Raw genomic sequence first — 20,014 nt, forward strand, 5'->3', positions numbered from 1 at the left:
GGTTATTGAGGTTTTTGGTTTATTTTTCAATTCATTGCATCAATTTTTTAGCCAACATCCACCATATGCCAGCGATGGTCCTAGGCACTCAGGAGGGAGATGAAATTTAAAGCTATGTCTCTGCTTCTCACCTGGCGGAAGCCAGCATCATCCTTCTCTTGTAGTGTCACAATAGCTCCTAAGTGTAAATTAGATCATGTCCTTCCCCAGCACAAAATCCCTCAATGTCTCCTCACTTCACCCAGCATAAAAGCCAAAGCCCTTCCAATGGCCTCTCTGGTACTTGGCTATCGTTCAGTCCTCCCCTCCTTCTGCTGTCTCCTCGATCACTCAGCTCTAGCCACTGACCTCCCCATGATCCCAGGCACACACTCACCTCCAGGCCTTTGTACTGGATTGCTCTTCCCTCCAGGGTCCGCATGTTCACTTCCTTACCTCTCTTATGTCTTCAACTATCACCTTCTCATTGAGGGGTATTTGTCTGTTTTGTTCACTGAAGTATCTAACCACTTGGAGCAGTGCCAGGGACTTAGGTGGTGTGCAGTAAATGTTTGTTCAATGAACTAACAAAGGAATCAATGAAGGAAGGACTTTTCAACGTAGTGTGGAAACATGGGAGACCCTGTAGGAATCTCTCCTTTCCTCATGGTTCTGTTCCCCTTTGGAGCCCTGGTGGTGCAATGGTTAAGAGCCCAGCTACTAACCAAAAGGTCAGCAGTTCGAATCCAGCAGTTGCTCCTTGGAAACCCCACGGGGCAGTTCTACTCTGTCCTATAGGGTCGCTATGAGTTGGAACCGACTTGACGGCATTGGGTCTACTCTCTTTTATTTGCGTCTTTTCTTCAGCACTGACCCGAACCTGCCTGGTATTGAGAGATGATGCCCACTGACTCTCCTGGTGCCCTGACAGAATATTGCGCGTGTTCTGCCTCCAGGACTCAGCAGGCAGAGTACATGTTGGTCGGATGGAAGAGGACGCTGAGTTTCATAGGCATGTGTTGTAGCAGTTTGGGGGGTGGTGACACCTGTAGGCTATAACACATGAGAAAGACAGAATGGAATGCCTGAGCCAGGCCCTGCATCTCTGGAAGGTGGGTGCCCGAAGGGGCCAATGTCGGCACAGGGCTGGAGGCTGGAGTGCACATGGTGCCTCTGTAATGAAGTTTCCTCTGGGGAGAGCAACAGTGCCCTGTCTTGTATTGCGCTTGCCTTCTGCTCTGCTGCCCGGGAATGGCTGCCATATCTTCAGTGACTGGAGCCGTTCCTTCAGCTCACATCCCTGCCGCCTCTATGCCCCAGGCTCAGCCTTGTGTGGTGAGCCAGGAATTAACGTTCATTGATCCAGCTTGCTGGCAAACCAAAAGCTCTTTTGATGCCTGACAAACTCCTACCAGTGTTGCCAGATTTCCTGACCTTGCATCCCATTTCTTCCCCAGAAGATCTACTGGCCACCTGCCTCTTTGTTTTCCATTGAACTCCTGTGACAGCAGCTCAGATACCGGGCTGCCCCCTTGTAAGGTTGTAGGTATGTTTCCTCCATTGGGCTGAACTGGGGATGTATTTGTATCTTTTACCACATTCGTATCTTTTATGTGGCTCATACCAGTTACCAGATGTCATTGAGTCAACTTCAATTCATGGCACCCTGTGTGTGTCAGACTAGAACTGTGCTCGTAGGATTTTTCAGAAGTAGATCACCAGGCCTTTCTTCCAAGGTCCCTCTGGGCAGGCTCAAACCACCAACCTTTCAGTTAGCAGCTGAGTGTTTTAATAATTTGCATCACACAGGGGCTCATGTGGCTCATAGAAGCCACTTAATAAATACGTGTTGGTTTGAGTGAATAGCAGAATGAATTCCCAAATGAATGGGAGATTGGAGTGAGGAACGAACCATGTCTTTACCTCTTCAGAGTCCACAGAGTGACTCCTTGATGCTGGAGTGGGCCCAAGAATGGTGTTCTACCTGACCAATGCAGAAACGTGGGTGCTACTGGGAAGTGATGCACTTACCCGAGGAGACAGTAGTAATAATTAGCATTTACTGTGTACCAGGCATTGTGCCAAGTGTTTCTCATACCTCATTTTATATGTTCCTCAGAACAATCCTGTGAGGTAGGTTCAATTAGAATCACTGTATTTAGGCTCATGTCAAATCCTCCCAGCCCCTCTAGACTGGGTTGTTTTAAACTCCATGAGTAGGCTCCTTCCCTGTCATGAGGTTTCAGCTTAAATGTCACCTCCTCAGAGAAGCCTTCCTTGGTTGCCCTGTCTAAAGGTTCCCTTTCCTACCATTATCCTCTATCACAGCACAGCATCCATTTCCTCCCTAGTTGCTTATTACAAGCTGTGGTTGTCCTATTTATGCATTCGTTTCCATTTTCTAAATTGTCCATCTCCTTCCACCTGAAAGGTAGATCCATGCAACCCATATCATTCACCACCATATCTCCAGTGCTTCACAAAATCCCCAGGACATAGTAGATGTACAAATGTTTGCTGAATGAACGAATGACTCTGACTTAATCGTTTTGTACCTTATTCAGTGCCAATGGAATAGAATGGGCTCAGGGCTTCCTGTTGCATCAGGGAGATGCTTTAGTATTTCTCTTCATTTGTATGATTTTCTTTAAAAAATATTTCCACAGCTGTTCTTTCCACAAAAGTTCTGTGAAGGGGATCAATTCTTATTTAAAAAATCACATGGAGAACCTGTGATGTGCCAGGAAACGTTTTCAGCACTTTACAAATGCTAACTGATTTAATCTTCTAACAACCCTGTGAGGTAGCTACTATTATTCCCATTTTATAGAAGAGAAACTGAGGTGCAGCTAATAAGTAAAAGAGCTAGAATTTGAATCTAGGCAGTCTGGCTCTGAAGTCCATGCTGGTGACCTTCATGCTGTAATGTCTCTTCCTCATTCTACCAAGGAGGAAATGGGCAGAGAAGGGAGAATGAGGGGTTATCATTTGTCTCAGTCATCTAGTGCTGCTATAACAGAAATACCACAAGTGGATGGCTTTAAGAAAGAGAAATTTATTCTCTTACAGTCTCGTAGGCTAGAAGTCCAAATTCAAGGCATCAGCTCCAGGGGAAGGCCTTCTCTATTGGCTCTGGAGGAAGGTCCTTGTCATCAACCTTCCCCTAGACTAGGAGCTTCTCCATGCAGGAACTCTGGGTCTGAAGAACGCACTCTGCTCCTGGAGCTTCTTTCTTGGTGGTATAAGATCTTGCTTCTCTCTTTTATATCTCATAAGAGATTGGCTTAAGACACAATCTAATCTTGTAGATCTCATCAACATAATTGCTGTTAATTCATCTCATTAACATCATAGTGGTAAGATTTAAAACACAGGAAAATCACATCAGATGACAAAATGGTGGACAATCACACAATACTGGGAATCATGGCCTAGCCAAATTGATACACATATTTTTGGGGGACACAATTCAATCCATGACATGGTTGATCAAACCCCTACTAAGTTCCAAGTACTTTGCTAGGTCATTTTAATTAAGCTTCAAATTTGAGTATTATCCCCATTTTATAGATTGCTAAATCGATACTCAAGGAGATTAACTAAATGCCTAAGTTTATACAGATAATCAGTGGCAGAGCTGGGATTCAAATTCTGATCTGTCTGGTGGTCCACTCTGTTTCCCCTTCTCCGTGCTAAGTGGCAGCTGGTAAAAGCAGGTCTGGAATTAAAACACTGACTCCTCTTCTGGAAGGCTCATGCTTGGTACACAAGACCAGGCTGCAGTCACCCTCATTTTATGTAATGGAGAGACAGCTTTTCTGGTGGCCTAGGTGACTCGTGTCTGCATCCCTGTGTGGTAACATTGGTCAGGCCCGGCCACATGATGGAGCCAACCCTTGGTGGTTAGGCATCAGAAGACCTGGGTTTGAATCCTGATTCCCACACTGGGCAGGTTGCTGAGCCTCTCCAAGCCTAACTTGCCTTATTGGTAAAATGGAGCCCTGCCTGGTGGTTGACAGTTCAAATCCACAGCCGCTCCTTGGAAGCCCTATGGGGCAGTTCACTCTGTCCTGTAGGGTCGCTATAGGGATACTAATATTAATTTCCTACCTTTGTGGGCTACTGCAAAGATCTAATGAAAGGGGTGTTCATGAATGGGATTTGAAAACTATAAGTCTGTGAAGAAAACTCATAACGGTGTGAAGCTTAAAGAACAAACCCTGGGAACCAAGGACAAAAACCTGGCAGAGCCTAATGCTGCGGCAGTTTTGAGTGATTTCTCTGCAGGTATGCCCTTGACTTAACTTCTGTTCAAAGTCATGATTTTCAGGTCCATTTCTTTTCCTTTAGCCCTTTAGGAGATGCTTAGCAAAGCAAAAATCACCATCCATCCACCCACCCAGCCACACCCCCCCACCCCTTCCACCCCACCCACCCATCCACCCATCCACCCATCCATCCATCCATCCATCCATCCATCCATCCATCCATCCATCCATCCATCCATCCATCCATCCATCCATCCATCCATCCATCCATCCATCCATCCATCCATCCATCCATCCATCCATCCATCCATCCATCCATCCATCCATCCATCCATCCATCCATCCATCCATCCATCCATCCATCCATCCATCCATCCATCCATCCATCCACCCATCCACCCATCCACCGATCCACCCACCCACCCACCCACCCACCCATCCATCCATCCATCCACCCATCCATCCACTTTTTCATTATGAGTTTATTAAAAAAAAAAAAAAAAATCTTTGCCATCGAGTCGATTCTGACTCATAGTGACCCTTTAGGACAGAGTAGAATCACCCCCTAGAGTTTCTGAGGAGCACCTGGTGGATTTGAACTGCTGACCTTTTGTTTAGCAGCCGTAGCACTTAATTACTATGCCACCATGGTTTCAGAGTTACTAGGGATAAGACAGTTCCCACAATAATGGACCTCCCAGCCTAATCCTAATGGCGAACACCGGCTGCTTTGTGTGTGTGTATGCATGTGCGTGAGCAGGCATGCAAGCATGTGTGTATGCACCCCCCACACACATATTATTGAGCATTTAACACCATATAGAGTCCCTGGGTGGTGCAAACAGTTAACTCACTTGGCTGCTAAATAAAAGGTTGGAGGTTCAAGTCCTCCCAGAGGCACATCACAAGACCAAAAACCAAAAAACAAACAAAAAAAACCAAACCCAGTGCCGTCAAGTCGATTCCGACTGATAGTGACCCTATGGGACAGAATAGAACTGCCCCATAGAGTTTCCAAGGAACGCCTGGTGGATTAGAACTGCCGACCCTTTGATTAGCAGCTGTAGCACTTAACCACTATACCGCCAGGGTTTTCCATCACAAGACAGGGCTGGCAATTTACTTCCAAAAAACAACCATTGAAAACCCTATGGAGCAGAGTTCTACTCTGACACACATGGAGTTGCCAGAAGTTGGAGTTGACTTAAAGGCAACTGGCAACTCTATGAGCCACATAAAAAATAAGAATACGATAAAAGATACAAAGAAGGCCCAGTCCTGCCCTCTAGGGACTTATAAGCCAATGGAGGAAAACCAAAACCAAACCAAACCCATTGCCATCGAGTCGATTCCAACTCATAGACCAACTCACAAGGGGCAGCCCAGTGTTCAAGTTGCTGTTAATGGCAGTCCAATGGGGTACAAAGGAGGGGTGGACAGCAGATCCTCCAGGAGAAGAAATGGGACACGGGGTCAGGTAAGTCTGGTGACACAGGTGGGAGTTCACCAGGCATTGAATGAATTTTCAGAAGAGGTAACTGAGGCACAGAGAAAACAACTTCCCCAAGGTCACGTGCTGAGTAAGCAGTAGAGATGGGACTCAAACCCAGGCACCCTGACTCCAGATCCTGTATACTATCCTGTACTTAGCTTGGCCTTGGCTTTCCCATCTGCCAAATGTGGACGGTAACACCTAACTTTTAGTTTTGTATCAGTTGAAGATAAAGGATGCTTATAAGTATATTTAAAAAAAAATCTGGCATTCGTAGACTCTCAATAAGTGGTATTTTTCAAAAAAACATGTCTACTTCTTTCAAGGCTTTTGTGTGCAGTCTCTTTTGGCCACTTGTTGTTATCATTGTTAGTTGCCTTTGAGTTGATTCCAACTCATGGCGACTACGTGTGTGCAGAGCCTACTGCTCCAGGTTTTCAAGGCTGTTGTGGCCTTTCAGAAGTAGGTCACCAGGCCTGACTTCCAAGGCATCTCTGGATGAGTTCAAACCACCAATCTTACAGTTAGTAGCCGAGCACTTCACTGTTTGCACCACCCAGGGACTCCTTAGAGATTCATTAAGAAAATTTATTGCTCCTGCCTCATTTAGCTTGTCAAATCACTTGGCATCAGTACTCATTTTGCTGATACACAGTCACTTGGCCTGGCTCTTCCTCACCATGGCTTGTGTGTGTGTGTGTGTGTGTGTGTGTGTGGTAGGTGTCTGTATGAGCTCCTCTGGACCTCTGAGGAGGGGACACCAAAACCTGGGGGGAATTCTGCAATGTGTTCAAGGGTGTGCACATTAATCAATGCACAGGAGAGGCAGAAGATGTTCAGAACCGGTTGCTGGTCTGCCAGCTGTGAGGTGTGCCAGGGTCACTGCCTGTCCTTGAGTGTCCAGGCCTCCTCATCTCACCTGTTCCATCAAGGTGTGACTATGAAGAGTGCACTCACTGTCATCATCGTTATCTCTTCAGCAGGCAGCTGGCAGCCAAAACCAGACGAGGAGGCAGGGGCCTGGAAAGGAGCAGTGACCTTCCACGGTCCCAGAGCTATGATCAGTGTCATCTCTTCCTAGTCCCACCTCCTTTGAAAAATCATGAAGCCATCTGAGCACACAAAAATGTATAAAGAATTGTATAATGAGAACTGTGTTCCCACCACCAAATTTAGAAAAACTATAAACAATACCCATGGCTGTTGAGTTGATTCCGACTCATGGTGACCCCATGTATTACAGAGTAGAACTGCTCCATAGGGTTTTCTTGGCTGTAATCTTTATGGAAGCAGATTGCCAGGCCTTTCTTCCCCGAGGTACTGCTAGGTGGGTTCAAATCACCAACCTTTAGGTTAGTAGTCAAGTATCAACTGTTAGCACCATCCAGGGACCTTAAGAAAAAATATATCTTCAATATAATTGAAGCCAGTGGGTCCCTCTCTAATGTTATCCCCTTGCCTCTCCGCCCCCCCCCCCCAAAAATATACATTATCTCGAGTTTGGTATTTCATTAATTCCATGTATTTCTCTATGGTTAACTACATACATATGTAAACTTAATGATATGCAGTATTACTTAGCACATGTTTGAACTGTCTATAAATGGTGTTATACTTTATGTATGCATTCTTCTGCAGCTTGCTTTTTATTTTTTCCACCACAACTCAGCATTATGTTTGTGAGCTCATTCAAGTTGATATGTGTAGCTCCAGTTCATTTTCTTTACAGTTTAATATCCTATCTGTGACTATACTATAATTTATGTTTTTTCCTGTTGAAGGACAATTAGAAATTTGTCTATTATATATTAAAAACCCAGACCCAGTGCCGTCGAGTGGATTATATATTAGCCTCTCAAAAACAAAATTTAGCTTTGTATGTCGTTACTGTTTTCATCTTCTATGTAATCTTTGTTTTTATTAGTTTATTAATATCTTCTCTTATTATTATTATTTTTGGAAACCCTGGTGGTGTAGTGGTCAAGAGCTATGGCTGCTAACCAAAAGGTCAGCAGTTCAAATCTACCAGGTGCTCCTTGGAAACCCTATGGGGCAGTTCTACTCTGTCCTTTAGGGTCGCTATGAGTCACGTTTTTTCTCTTATTTATTCATTATCAAATTTTAAGAGGGTTCTGTTAAAATCTCCCTCTGTGATAATGGATTTGCCAATTTCTACTTGTAGTTCTATCAATTTTTTCTTAATATATTTCGAGGCTATGTTATTAGGTATATATGAATTTAGAGTTTGTATTTTTCTGGCAAGTGTGCCCTTTGTTATTATAATGTGACCCTCTTCATCCCTAATGATGCTTCTTGCCTTTAACCCTATCTATTTGACTTACATTAATGTAGCTTCATTGGCTACCTCCTGGAGAGTGTTTTTGTTGTGGAAAGGCTTTGACAATAAGAGCTAAAATCAGATTGACTGTTCACTATATTCCAGGCACTGTGCTAGAATTGCATTGAAAGTGTGTAGTAGTATGACCCTCGGTAACAGATAAGTGAAGAGGCTTAGATCCCCAAGTATTTTGTTTGAGGTCACCCAGCTTAAGAGGTAGGGCTGGGATTTGAACCTAGCCATTTTGACTCCAGAGCCTATGCTCTTAACCATGACAACTGTTGGCTATAATTCAAGGAAAGCTGCTACCACTAACTTCTGATCTGTTCTGCCTCCTTCCACTCCTTTTCTTGCAAAATAATTTCCAACGGTCATGTCCTTGGCCACTTAGATGCAGATTCTCCATGTCAATCACCCCCTGACCTTCCTCTCCTGTGAGGATGTGGTGACCCATATTGCAGCATGAGTGTCATTTTACTAAAGTATAAATACTGCCATTGATAACTTACCTGTCATCCAGTCCTGCTGTGATTATGATCCTCTCATTTTTATCATTCTGAGCATAGCCTGGCGTGTAGTGCTTGGAACACAACAGCTATGAATTAAGTGATTCTGGAATTTGAATTAGAATATCGTTGCTGTGGATGTACCAAGCTTGTTGTTGTTAGGTGTCGTTGATTTGGTTCCAACTCGTAGCGACCCCATGTACACAGAACGGAACACTGCCAGTCCTGTGCCATCCTCACGATCATTGCTATGTTTGAGCCCTTTGTTGCACCATTTTGTCGAGGGTCTTCCTCTTTTTCACTGACCTTCTACCTTACCAAGCATGATGTCCTGCTCCAGGGACTGTCCCTCCTGATAATATGTCCAAAGTATATGAGACAAAATCTTGCAGTCCTCACTTCTAAGGAGCACTCTGGCTGTACTTCTTCCAAGACACATTTGTTTGTTCTTCTGGCAGTCCATGGAATATTCAATATTCTTTGCCAACACCATAATTCAAAGGCATCAATTCTTCTTCTGCCTTCCTTATTCATTATCAGCTTTCCAATGCATGGAAAGAGATTGAAAATATCACGCTTGGGTCAGATGCACCTTAGTCCTCAAGGTGACATCTTTGCTTTTCGACACTTTAAAGAGGTCTTTTGCAGCAGATTTGCCCATTGCAATATGTCATTCGATTTCTTGACTCTTGCTTCCATGAGCATTGATTGTGGATCCAAGTAAAATGAAATTTTTGACAACTTCAATCTTTTCTCCATTTATCATGATGTTGCTTATTGGTCCAGTTGTGGGGATTTTTGTTTTCTTTATGTTGAGGTGTAATCCATACTGAAGGCTGTGCTCTTGATCTTCATCAGTAAGCGCTTTAAGTCCCCTTCACTTTCAGCAAGCGAGGTTATGCCATCTGCATGAATATTGCAAACTGTTAATGAATCTTCCTCTAATCCTGATGCATTTTCTTCTTCATAGAGTCCAGCTTCTCAGATAATTTGCTCAGCATACCAATTGAATAAATATGGTGAAAGGAAGGATACGATCCTGATGCACACGTTGCCTGATTTAAACCACAAAGGATATCTTTGTTCTGTTTGAATGACTGCCTCTTGACCTATGCACAATTAAGTGTCCTGGAATTGCCATTCTTCACAATGTTATCCACACTTTGTTATGATCCACACAGTGGGATGCCTTTGCACAGTCAATAAAATACAGGTAAACATCTTTCTGGTATTCTCTGCTTTCAGCCAAGACCCACCTGACACATCAGCAATGATATCCTTTGTTCCAGGTTCTGAATCTAGCTTGAATTTCTGGCAGTTTCCTGTCGATGTACTGCTGCAACCGTTTTGAATTATCTTCAGCAAAATTTGCTTGTATGTGATGTTAATGGTATTGTTCGATAATTTCCACACTCCACCTTTCTTTGGAATGGGCATAAATATATAAAGCAGGTGGGTATTTTTTAAAGGAAATAGCATTCTCAGGGAAAAATTATTCACTATAATTTTATCCATAGTATTAAAAAATTGGAGGGAGTGAGTGAATATTCAACAATGGGTAATAGGAAAGTATTACACTGAAATTTTGCATGCTATTTAGATGGAAATTATGAACACTATCAACAAAAGAATGACTACACAATAACAAATGACATACAATGTAAAATGTATGGTACTTATTTTTACAATTAATTGTAATTACAAAATCAAATGGATGAGGATGGAAAGGGAATATGAAAAAAATACTTTGTTGAGAAGGGTGATATGATTAGGGGTGTTTTTTTTCTTTAAGTTTATTTATTATTGCTATAATACAGATTTTATAAAATAAAATACATCACTGACATGGAGTAAAAGTTGGAAATGGTAGGAAAAAATCTCAAGAAGGGAGAAAATTGTCCTGTTCTGACAAACATGAATGTGGATTTCAAGTGGAGCTAATTTAAAAAAAAAAAAAAAATGTCGCCGAGTGCATTATTCACACCAGGAGGCCAGCCATTTGCCCTGTCTTGCTTCATGAGTGATGTGTGAAATGTCTTTCAGAAGGAGTCTAGTGATCACCCGAACTGCCAGAATTGAATTTTTTTCTCACTTTTCCTTTTGATGGCAAGGACCACAGATTCTCAGTGCTGGAAAGGCCCTTGAAGGTCTTCCTTCCATTTTTCCTCCTAGGTTCCTCAAGTTGGGGTCCCCAGACCCCCTGAATCATAGGGTGCTATGTCAGGGGGTACTGAAATCACAAATAAACATGGCACCTCTTCCCTGAGACTCAATTTCAGTGGGCTGGAAAGAATTAATGCATTGTTTTTATATTAAAGCAAATGTGGATTTATTTTGGAGTAAAATGCAAAGCTTACATGAATGTTGTAGTTAAAAATATGAGACAGCAAAGAAAATTTCCATTCATACGAGCTTTGGATCATCCACAAGCCACTTAGGGGCTCTTTAGGAGGAAGCCTGAGAGCCTGGCATGGAGGAGCCGGTCTTACATGCCTAAGACCTTCAGGACTTAGTGACTACAAACAATATGGGAAGATGTTTCAGCAATTAAGTTTCTTCTTTTTCCTTTTTCCAGCAGCAGAGAGAAATAGCATGGTGTAACGGTTAAATGCACAGCTCATGGAATCAGACTATTTGATACGGGAGCTTTTGGGTAAAGCTGTGCAGGCAAGACTGCCGGGAGTTGTGAGAAGTTAGGAGCCCAAGCACACAAATGAGCCTTTTGAAGGCAAACCTGTGGTGCAAACGGTCAAGCGCTGGACTACTAACTGAAAGGCTGACGGTTCAAACCCACTCAGAGGCACCTCAGAAGACAGGCCTGGTGATCTGCTTCTGAAAGGTGACAACCTTGAAAATCCTATGGAGCAGTTCTACTCTGCACACGTGAGGTCTCTACAAGTTGGAATCAACTGGATAGCAACTAACAGCAGCCACGAAGGCAAATCTGAGTTTTGTAGGAGTTCGTGGATCTCTTAGAAATTATCTTTTAATTGATGATCCTTATTTGCAGCTGGGCTGTGAACTTGCAAGAAATGTGGTTTATCTGAGGAAATTTTGGGAGTTCTCTACTTATGGAGGAGCCCTGGTGGCGCAGTGGCTAAGAGCTTGGCTGCTACCCAAAGGGTCAGCAGTTCAAATCTGCCAGTCACTCCTTGGAAACCCCATGGGGCAGTTAGTTCTACTCCGTCCTGTAGGGTCACTATGAATCAGCATTGACTCGACGACAATGGGCTACTCATGTAATTATTTTTCACTCTCTTTTTCTCTTTGTATTTTAATATGGACATTTTGTATTGACTTATCTTTAAGTTTACTGATTCTTTCCTCTGTTGATAAGCCTACTGAAGGAATTCATCTCGGATATAGTGATATTTATTTCTAGCATTTCCTTTTGAATCTTTTTTATACTTTCCATCCCTCTGCTAAAATTGTTTATCTGTTCAAGCACATTGCTCATCTTTTTCACTAGATTCTTTAACATACTAATCCTAGTTATTTTAAAGTCCCTCTCTGATGATTTCAACATCTGGGTCATCTCTGGGTCTGGGTCTGGGTCTGTCGACTACCTTACACTCATCAAATGGGTTGCCATTTGCTTTTTATGTGCCTTGTCTTTTTTTTATTATTATTATTATTAAATGACCACTGTGTATAGAAGAATAGGGTGAACTGAAGCAAATAGTATTTATGCCCAGAAACAAGCATGTGTGTTTTGTCAGTCTATTCGTGTGTTGGGTTGGGTCAGTCTAGTCAGTAATTAAGGTGATTTGGGGTTTTGTTGTTGGTATAGTTTGTTGTGGAAACCCTGGTGGTATAGTCGTTAATTGCTACGGCTCCTAACCTAAAGGTCGGCAGTTCAAATCCACCAGGCACTCCTTGGAAATTTCATGGGGTAGTTCTACTTTGTCCTACAGGGTCGTTTTGAGTCGGAATCGACTGGACAGCAACAGGTACGAGTTATAGTTTGTTGTTGTGAGGTGCCGTCAAGTTGGTTCCAACTCGTATCGACTCTGTGTACATCAGAACGAAATACTGTACTGTGCTATCCTCATGATCTTTGCTATGTTTGAGCTCATTATTGCAGCCACTGTGTCAATCCGTCTTATCAAGGGTCTTTCTTTTTTCACTGACCCTCTAATGTTGTCAGTGCTAAGTACAAGCTCTGTACATTGTTTCATTTAATGTCCAAAACAACCATGCAAGGGATGTGCTAGGGTTATCTTTACTTCACAGATGAGAACACTGAAGCTCGGAAAGTTTAAATAACTTGTCTAACATCACACAGTTAAGAAATGGAAGAGCCATGCACTCAATCACTATCTTTATTGTCTCTATAATTGTACGTGATCGTTATTGCCTTCAAAAACTTGTAAGGTTCTTGAGAGAAATAATTTTATGTTGATAATTTTCATATTATCCCCAGTGCCGAGTTCAGAGTCAGGGACAGGGTAGCTGTGAAACCAATAATATCTGTGAAATAAATAAGAGACTAATTGGCAGAGAGGATGGAAATTCTCAACCTGCACGGTGACTTGCTGCTATAAGGGTCTCTTCAGGAAATCTTTTATAACTTTTTTATTATTGTACTTTAGATGCAGGTTTACAGAACAAACTAGCTTCTCGTTAAGCAATTAGAACACATATTGTTGTGTCATCTTGATTACCAACCCCACAACCTGTCAACACTCTTCCCTTCTCGGCCTTGGGTTCCCTACTACCAGCTTTCCTGTCACCTCCTGCCTTCTAGTCCTTGCTCCTGGGCTGGTGTGCCCCTTTAGTTTGGGAGATCTCTTTAACCTCCTTTATACTTGATTAATCCTCAAGGTCATAGAAAATGTCTTCCTGGGGGTTCTAGAAGAACAGGGTTAAGATTTATTGTACTTACGTATTTCACTGTGGTGCAATCTTATCAGTTTCGACCTGAAACCGAACTCTAAAGAGTCTCTTCCCTGGCATTTATTTCAGAGGCTCTTTTCAGGTTTCTTCTAAATCTCACCCTGTGCTCTGCAGTCACAACTGCCTTTCCTCAAAACACTGTGCATTGATGCAAATCTCATCCCCCATCCTCCTTCCTCAACTCTCGGAATCCCTGCTGATTCTGAAAATTTTCTAATCAAGAATTAGGAGAGAGATAAAGGCTTCTGTGGGTGCGAGAGAAAATAATTATTTACCAGGTCATTCTCTTCCCAAACCACCCTCTGAGATTCTGTTTCTATGAACTGCCATAATAATAATAATTTTTTTAATCAGTCATCTTGAAATGAAAAGAGTAATGACTTCCTGTAGGATTATAAATAGTTTTGGAGTGGCTGACCTGGGCCAGAAATCACTGCTTATGTGTCTAACGTAAGTTAAATGTTAGGAGAAATTAATTGGGGAAAGAGCTAAAGAGCCCTGTAGAAGGAAAGATGTTTCCTGAAAACTCTGCCTTGGAAGGGCCTGAATCACCTGCGGAAACCCTCTGAAGGCCACCTCCTCTTTTTTCTCCTGCCCAGGTGTTAATAGAGGAGGCTGTAGGGCAGACTCAAGTGGGTTCCCACATTGGAGCACTCCTCCTATCCCCACTCCCTGTTGATGTTGTTGTTAGCTGCTGATCAGTTGGCCCTGGACTTGTGGTGTCCCCGTGCACGATGGAACGAAATGCTGCCCAATCCTGCACTATTACCAAGATGGGCTTCGGATCAGACAGTTGTGATCCATTGGGTTTTCACTGGCTGGTTTTCAGAAGTAGATCACCAGACCTTTCTTCCTGGTCTGCCTTAGTCTGGAAGCTCTGTGAAACCTGTTCAACATCACAGCCACAAACAAGCCTCCACTGGGGGATGGGGGGTAGCTGTGTATGATGTGCATTGGCTGGGAATGGAACCCAGCTCTCCTGCATGGAAGGTGAGAATTCTACCACTGACCTACCACTGCCCCTCATTCCTTGATTCGGAATCTCAGTAGGAGGGAATAACAGGAAAATGGGGACTGCTGTTACCTCTTGTATGGCACCAGTTAGGATGATAGGTTCAGGTAAACTAATGTAGAAATCTGGTTTTAAGAGTCATGGACTCACTATGCGTGAGGCTCCTAGAACCAGGTGACGAGTTGTCTTTCTCTCCGTAGTGGTCAGGGACTGAGAGTCGTATTTGTATTTCAACAGTTTGGAGGGCATCAGAGGACTTAACATCAAGAGTGAAGATTAATCCTGGCTTAGTGTATTTTTTTTTCCAGTTATGTAACATAAGCCCTTCCTACCAGATGACCCAAACCTTGACCTCTCCACGGCATCCCCACAGTTATGTATAAGTCCAGGTGAGCAAAGATTTGAGGTTCACTCTCTCTTAAGAGTTCCCTTTTCCAGTTACATATCTCTAGTCATTACAGCCTATTCTGCTCCATCCCACCACCCCACAAACTCACCTTAGGCTGTGTATATATCATGGTTCCAGGGACACAGGGACCATGCGGGCCTGCAGAATGGGCCATGAGTAGGTTCCTGGGAGAAGCAACACCGAGAGCTTTGCAGCTGGGAGTCAAAGCTGCCAGGATATAAGATTGTTGGATGTGAAATGGGCAAAGGCCCTCCTTCCCAAGCCCATTTTCTCAGTTAATGCCTTTTACAGTAGGTGGGATGGTGTCCTCCAGAAAGATACGTCCATGCCCTCATCCCCAGGACCTGTGAATATTACCTTATATGGCAAAAGAGTGAATATTACCTTCCATGGTAACAGATACAACTGAGCTAAGGATCTTGAGATGAGGAAATTATCTGGAGGTCCCTAAATGCTGTCAGAAGTGTCCTTATAAGAAAGAATCAAAGGAGATAAGGAAGACAAAGAGAAGACAGAGACACGCAGAGGAGAAGGTGACATGAAGGTGGGGGCAGAGATTGGAGTGATGCAGCCACAAGCCAAGGAATGCCAACCTTCACCTGGAGCTGGAAAAGGCAAAGAAGGAATTCTCCCCAGAGCCTTTGGAGGGAGCATGGCTGCTCCAACACCTTGATTTCAGATTTCTGCCTTCAGAACTGTGAGAGAGAAAGATTTCTGTAGTGTTAAGCCCCCCCAGTTTATGATAGTTTATAACAGCAGCCACAGAAAATTAACACACCTTTGGTGGCACACCAGTTGCTTGTTAATAATAAAAAGAGCAACCACAATAATAACAGCTAATATTAATTGAGCATTCACTGTTTGCCAAGCACTGTGCTAAGCACTTTCACTCACTTCTCGGTCGATTGTCCCACAGCCTCGTTGGACAGCATCATTGTCATCCACAGTTTGTGGAGGAAGCTGGGACTTAGGGATCAGGGTTACACGGCTAGTAAGTGGAGGAGCTGAGACTAGACCCTAGGTCTGTCTGCTCTGTGGGGTGCTAGCAGTAACCTCCCAAATTACCCCAAGGGCAGCTCATTTCTTGGCGAGGAAGAGCTAGGAAAAGGAAGGGCAGGGAGAGGTACAGCAGCCATAGGGGACAGTCTAGCAGCTGCTAAATTGAATATGAGGTCCCTGGGTGACGCAAACACTTTGCATTCAGCTACTAACCCAAAGCTTGGTGGTTTGAACCTAACCAGCAGTACCATGGAAGAAAGGCCTGGCAATGTGCTTCCTTAAAGATCACAGCCAAGAAAACCTTATGGAGCAGTTTTATTCTGTAACACATGGGATCACCATGAATTTGATTTGATTGGTCAGCACATCTTTTTTTTTTTTTTTTTTAATTAAAAACAGTTTTTAATTGAATACATGAACTACCCTCAAACCCTGCTGTGGGAAGGGCAGGTCTTGGCAGTTGTGTAGGGGTGGGGTGAGGTGCTAGGGTCCAGAAATTGTCCTGATGGCTGTTCAGAGCCAATGATTATTTTCACTGTGGACTTCACTCCCCACACCGTCTGCTCAGACAAGAAGGGCAGCGGGAACCATATCTCACGCAGGCTGGATGTTATGACGTAGTGTTGGCTGGCAAGTCCTCTTAAATGGTCGGAGGCTGAGTTATCAGCCACTGGAGAGTTTGCGTGGATTGGAGAACTCCTCTGGGAGGCCCGGGTTGTCTAGTCACTGCCATTCACATTTTGAGGCAATTTTCATTTCTTCTCCTGCGGTCCGATTTCCCTTTGATCCTGTACACCTGGCTACGGTCTATAAACTCAGCTCAAGGAGCGAATATAAACTCAAGTGAAGGGAAAGGACAAGCACAGAGGTCTCTCCTGCATTAAGCTGTCTGCTCCATTTAAAGTGCTTAGTTAGGGACAATCTGGGAAGGATGAGCCTCATGGGATTCCAGAGTTTTGCTTTCATTACACCAAATGCATTAGGAGCGGAGAGGGATGGGCCCCCTGTAGACCAGGCCTTTGCAGGTAATTGTTTGGGATGAGAGACTTGTTGTGTTGGGGGCAGCAGAAACAGGCTAAAGACTAACAGGCTCCAGAAACAATTCTCTGTTACAACTGAAAGCTATTGAAAGATCCTATGTCTTTTCCTATAGCCCATGGCCTAAGGGTACTTAAACCAAAAACCAAACCCACTATCATCGAGTCGATTCTGACTCACAGCGACCCTATAGGACAGAGTAGAACTGCCCCATAGTTTCCAAAGAGCGCCTGGCGGATTTGAACTGCCAGCCTCTTGGTTAGCAGCCGTAGCACTTAACCACTACACCACCAGGGTTTCCTAAGGGGACTTACAAAGAACAGAACTAAGCTGCATCAGTCATGGCTCTCCAGAGAAACAGAACCAATAGGAGACACACACGTGCACACACACACACGTATGTGGAACCAATATGTAGTACATATGTATAGAAACCAATAGTCTTGCTTTCATAGCACTTTGCATAGCGCCCATGCAAGCAGGAGTCAAGAAATCAAATGACTCACTGCATTGGGCAGACCTGCTGCAAAAGACCTCTTTAAACTGTTAAAAAGCAAAGATGTCACCTTGAGGACTAAGGTGCACCTGATTCAAGTCTTTTCAATTGCCTTATATGCATGCAAAAACTGGGTAATGGATAAGTAAGATCGAAGGAAAATTGATGCCTTTGGATTAGGGTGTTGGGGAAGAATATTGAATATACCATGGAACTCCAGAAGAATGAATAAATCCGTCTCGGAATAAGTACAGCCAGGATGCTCCTTAGAAACAGGGACGACGAGAGTTTGTCTCACATAATTTGGACATGTTGTCAGGAGGGACCAGTCCCTGGAGAAAGACATCATGCTTGGTAAAGTAGAGGGTCAGCGAAAAAGAAGACCTTCAATGAGATGAATTGACACAGTGGCTGCAACAATGGGCTCAAACATAACAATTGTAAGGATGAAGCAGGACCAGGCAGTATTTCATTCTGTTGTACATAGGGTTGCTATGAGTTGTAACCAACTCAACAGCAACAACATAGGCACAGTGGTGTTGTGATCATGGTCTGTCTCACTTTGTGCACCTGCCCTAAAACCTCTTAGGCTTCAACACTCAGGTCAAAAGTCACTTCCTCTATGATGCCTCGCCATACCACAAATAAATTTGACAGCTTCCTCCTTTGCGTTCCTATGATTCATTGTACACAGAATGAATATTCATTCAACACAAATTTATTGAGCACCTACCAGCTGTGAGATCTTGTGCACTGGGAAAGGCCAAAAGGACAAAGAGCCCACATTGTAGAGGAAAGAAATTAAAACAAGCAAGGCAACAAAAACTGTGTGAGTACTGTGAAGGAAATGAAACAGGGTGATATGATGGAGAGTGATGGGAGGGGAGGACTGTTGAAGACGGACTGATCCGGGAAGCCTGTCGGAGAGGATGACAGTAAGGCTGAAGTCTGAAGGGCAAGGAGGAGTCAGACATCGTAAGAACAAGGGCAGGTGTATTCCAGGCAGAAAAAAGCAAGTGCACAGGCCCTGGGGTGAGGACACATTTGCCATGTTCCTGGGACGCTAGGAAGGCCAATAGGTCTGGGGCAGAGTGAGAAGGGAGGAGAGTGGGAGGAGATGAGGTCCAAGAGGGTGGCAGGGGCCAGACCTGCAGGACCTTATAAGCCACGGCAGGATTAGATTTTATTTTAGATGCAGTGGGAATCACTTGAAGGTGTAAGCAAAGGGGTGATACACTCTGGTTTATATTTTTCAAAGACCATCTGACTGGTATGACAGGGGCAAAGCTGAAACACCACTTGGGTGGCTATTGCAGTGATCTATATGAGGGGAGATGGCGGCTGGGGCCAGGGTGGTGGTGATGGAAACAGGAGAAGGGGAGGGTTCAGGATATGTTCTGGGGGTTGAACTGACAGGACTGGATAATGGCTTGGCAGCCCTATTGTCCTTTTACAGCCGTTAATTGTGGGCATGTTAGGGTTCATTTCAGCTCTGAATCTCGGATTTACGGAATGGTCCAACTATGAAATATCCCAATTACAAAACTGTTCAGCAGGGAAAAAATGCTAATTTGATCATGTGCCAGCAGGAGTGTAGGAGTTGGCATCTTAGTTTGCAGGCATTTTCTAATCCAACGCTGCACTTACGTCAGAGAAAGCAAACATTGGCCCTTCTTGGCAGAAAAGGGTCCAAATTCTATTTCTGAGTCCAAGATAAAGCCCTGCACTGGACCCCAGAGACCGCCATTTTGGCTGACTATGAACCAATAAGCAGCCTCATCTGAACTCCATAACCAGTTGCCCTTGAGTTGATTCCAACTAATGGTGACCGCATGTGTTTTAAAGTAGAATTGTGTTCTATAGGCTTCTCAATGGCTGATTTTTTGGAAGTAGGTCACCAGCTTTTCCTTCTGAGGCACTTCTGGGTGGAGTTCTATCCCAATACTAACCAAACAAAGATTCCAGAAGACAAACTGGAAGGCCTTTGCACAAAGAAAGGGTGTGACAGCCAAGATTTCTCTTTGCTGTTTGCTCCCTTGTTTTCCCAGTGTTCCAGGACTTCTTAGGAATCTGAGGGAATCAGGATTTGAATCTGCATGACCCCAGAGCCCATATAATGAGCCCCAGGGACCACACTAGATGTGACTGTGCTCATCAGCATGATGAATTTGGCCACTACCAAGCATGCCAATGGCAGGTGGACCCGTGGCAGGCAAATGTGGATGCCGATAGCCCATCACCTTCCTGTGCCTGAGTCGTTGCCAGGGAGGAGTCTGGCCATAGCTCGAGCAATAGTAACAGCTTCAAAAATGTGGGCTGTCTCGAGAACTCAGATGTTCTTTTTTAAATTGGGTCAGAGAAGAAAAAAAAAAAAAGAGGCAAACCGATGATGCACATAATGAATAGTATGATGAATGTTGATTGCCTTCTGTAAAATAAGGTTTTTAAGAAGGTTGCTTTTATCAAAATTCATCAGTATGGTATTCACTGCAGAGGACTTTTCTGGAATACTGATATATGCTAGTTAGCAAGCATACATTGTACATCTGCTGGGAGCTGGGTCTGAGGGGTGGTGGAGTAC

The sequence above is a fragment of the Elephas maximus genome, chromosome 15 (assembly GCF_024166365.1).
Source record: "Elephas maximus indicus isolate mEleMax1 chromosome 15, mEleMax1 primary haplotype, whole genome shotgun sequence".
Lineage (NCBI taxonomy): Eukaryota > Metazoa > Chordata > Mammalia > Proboscidea > Elephantidae > Elephas > Elephas maximus.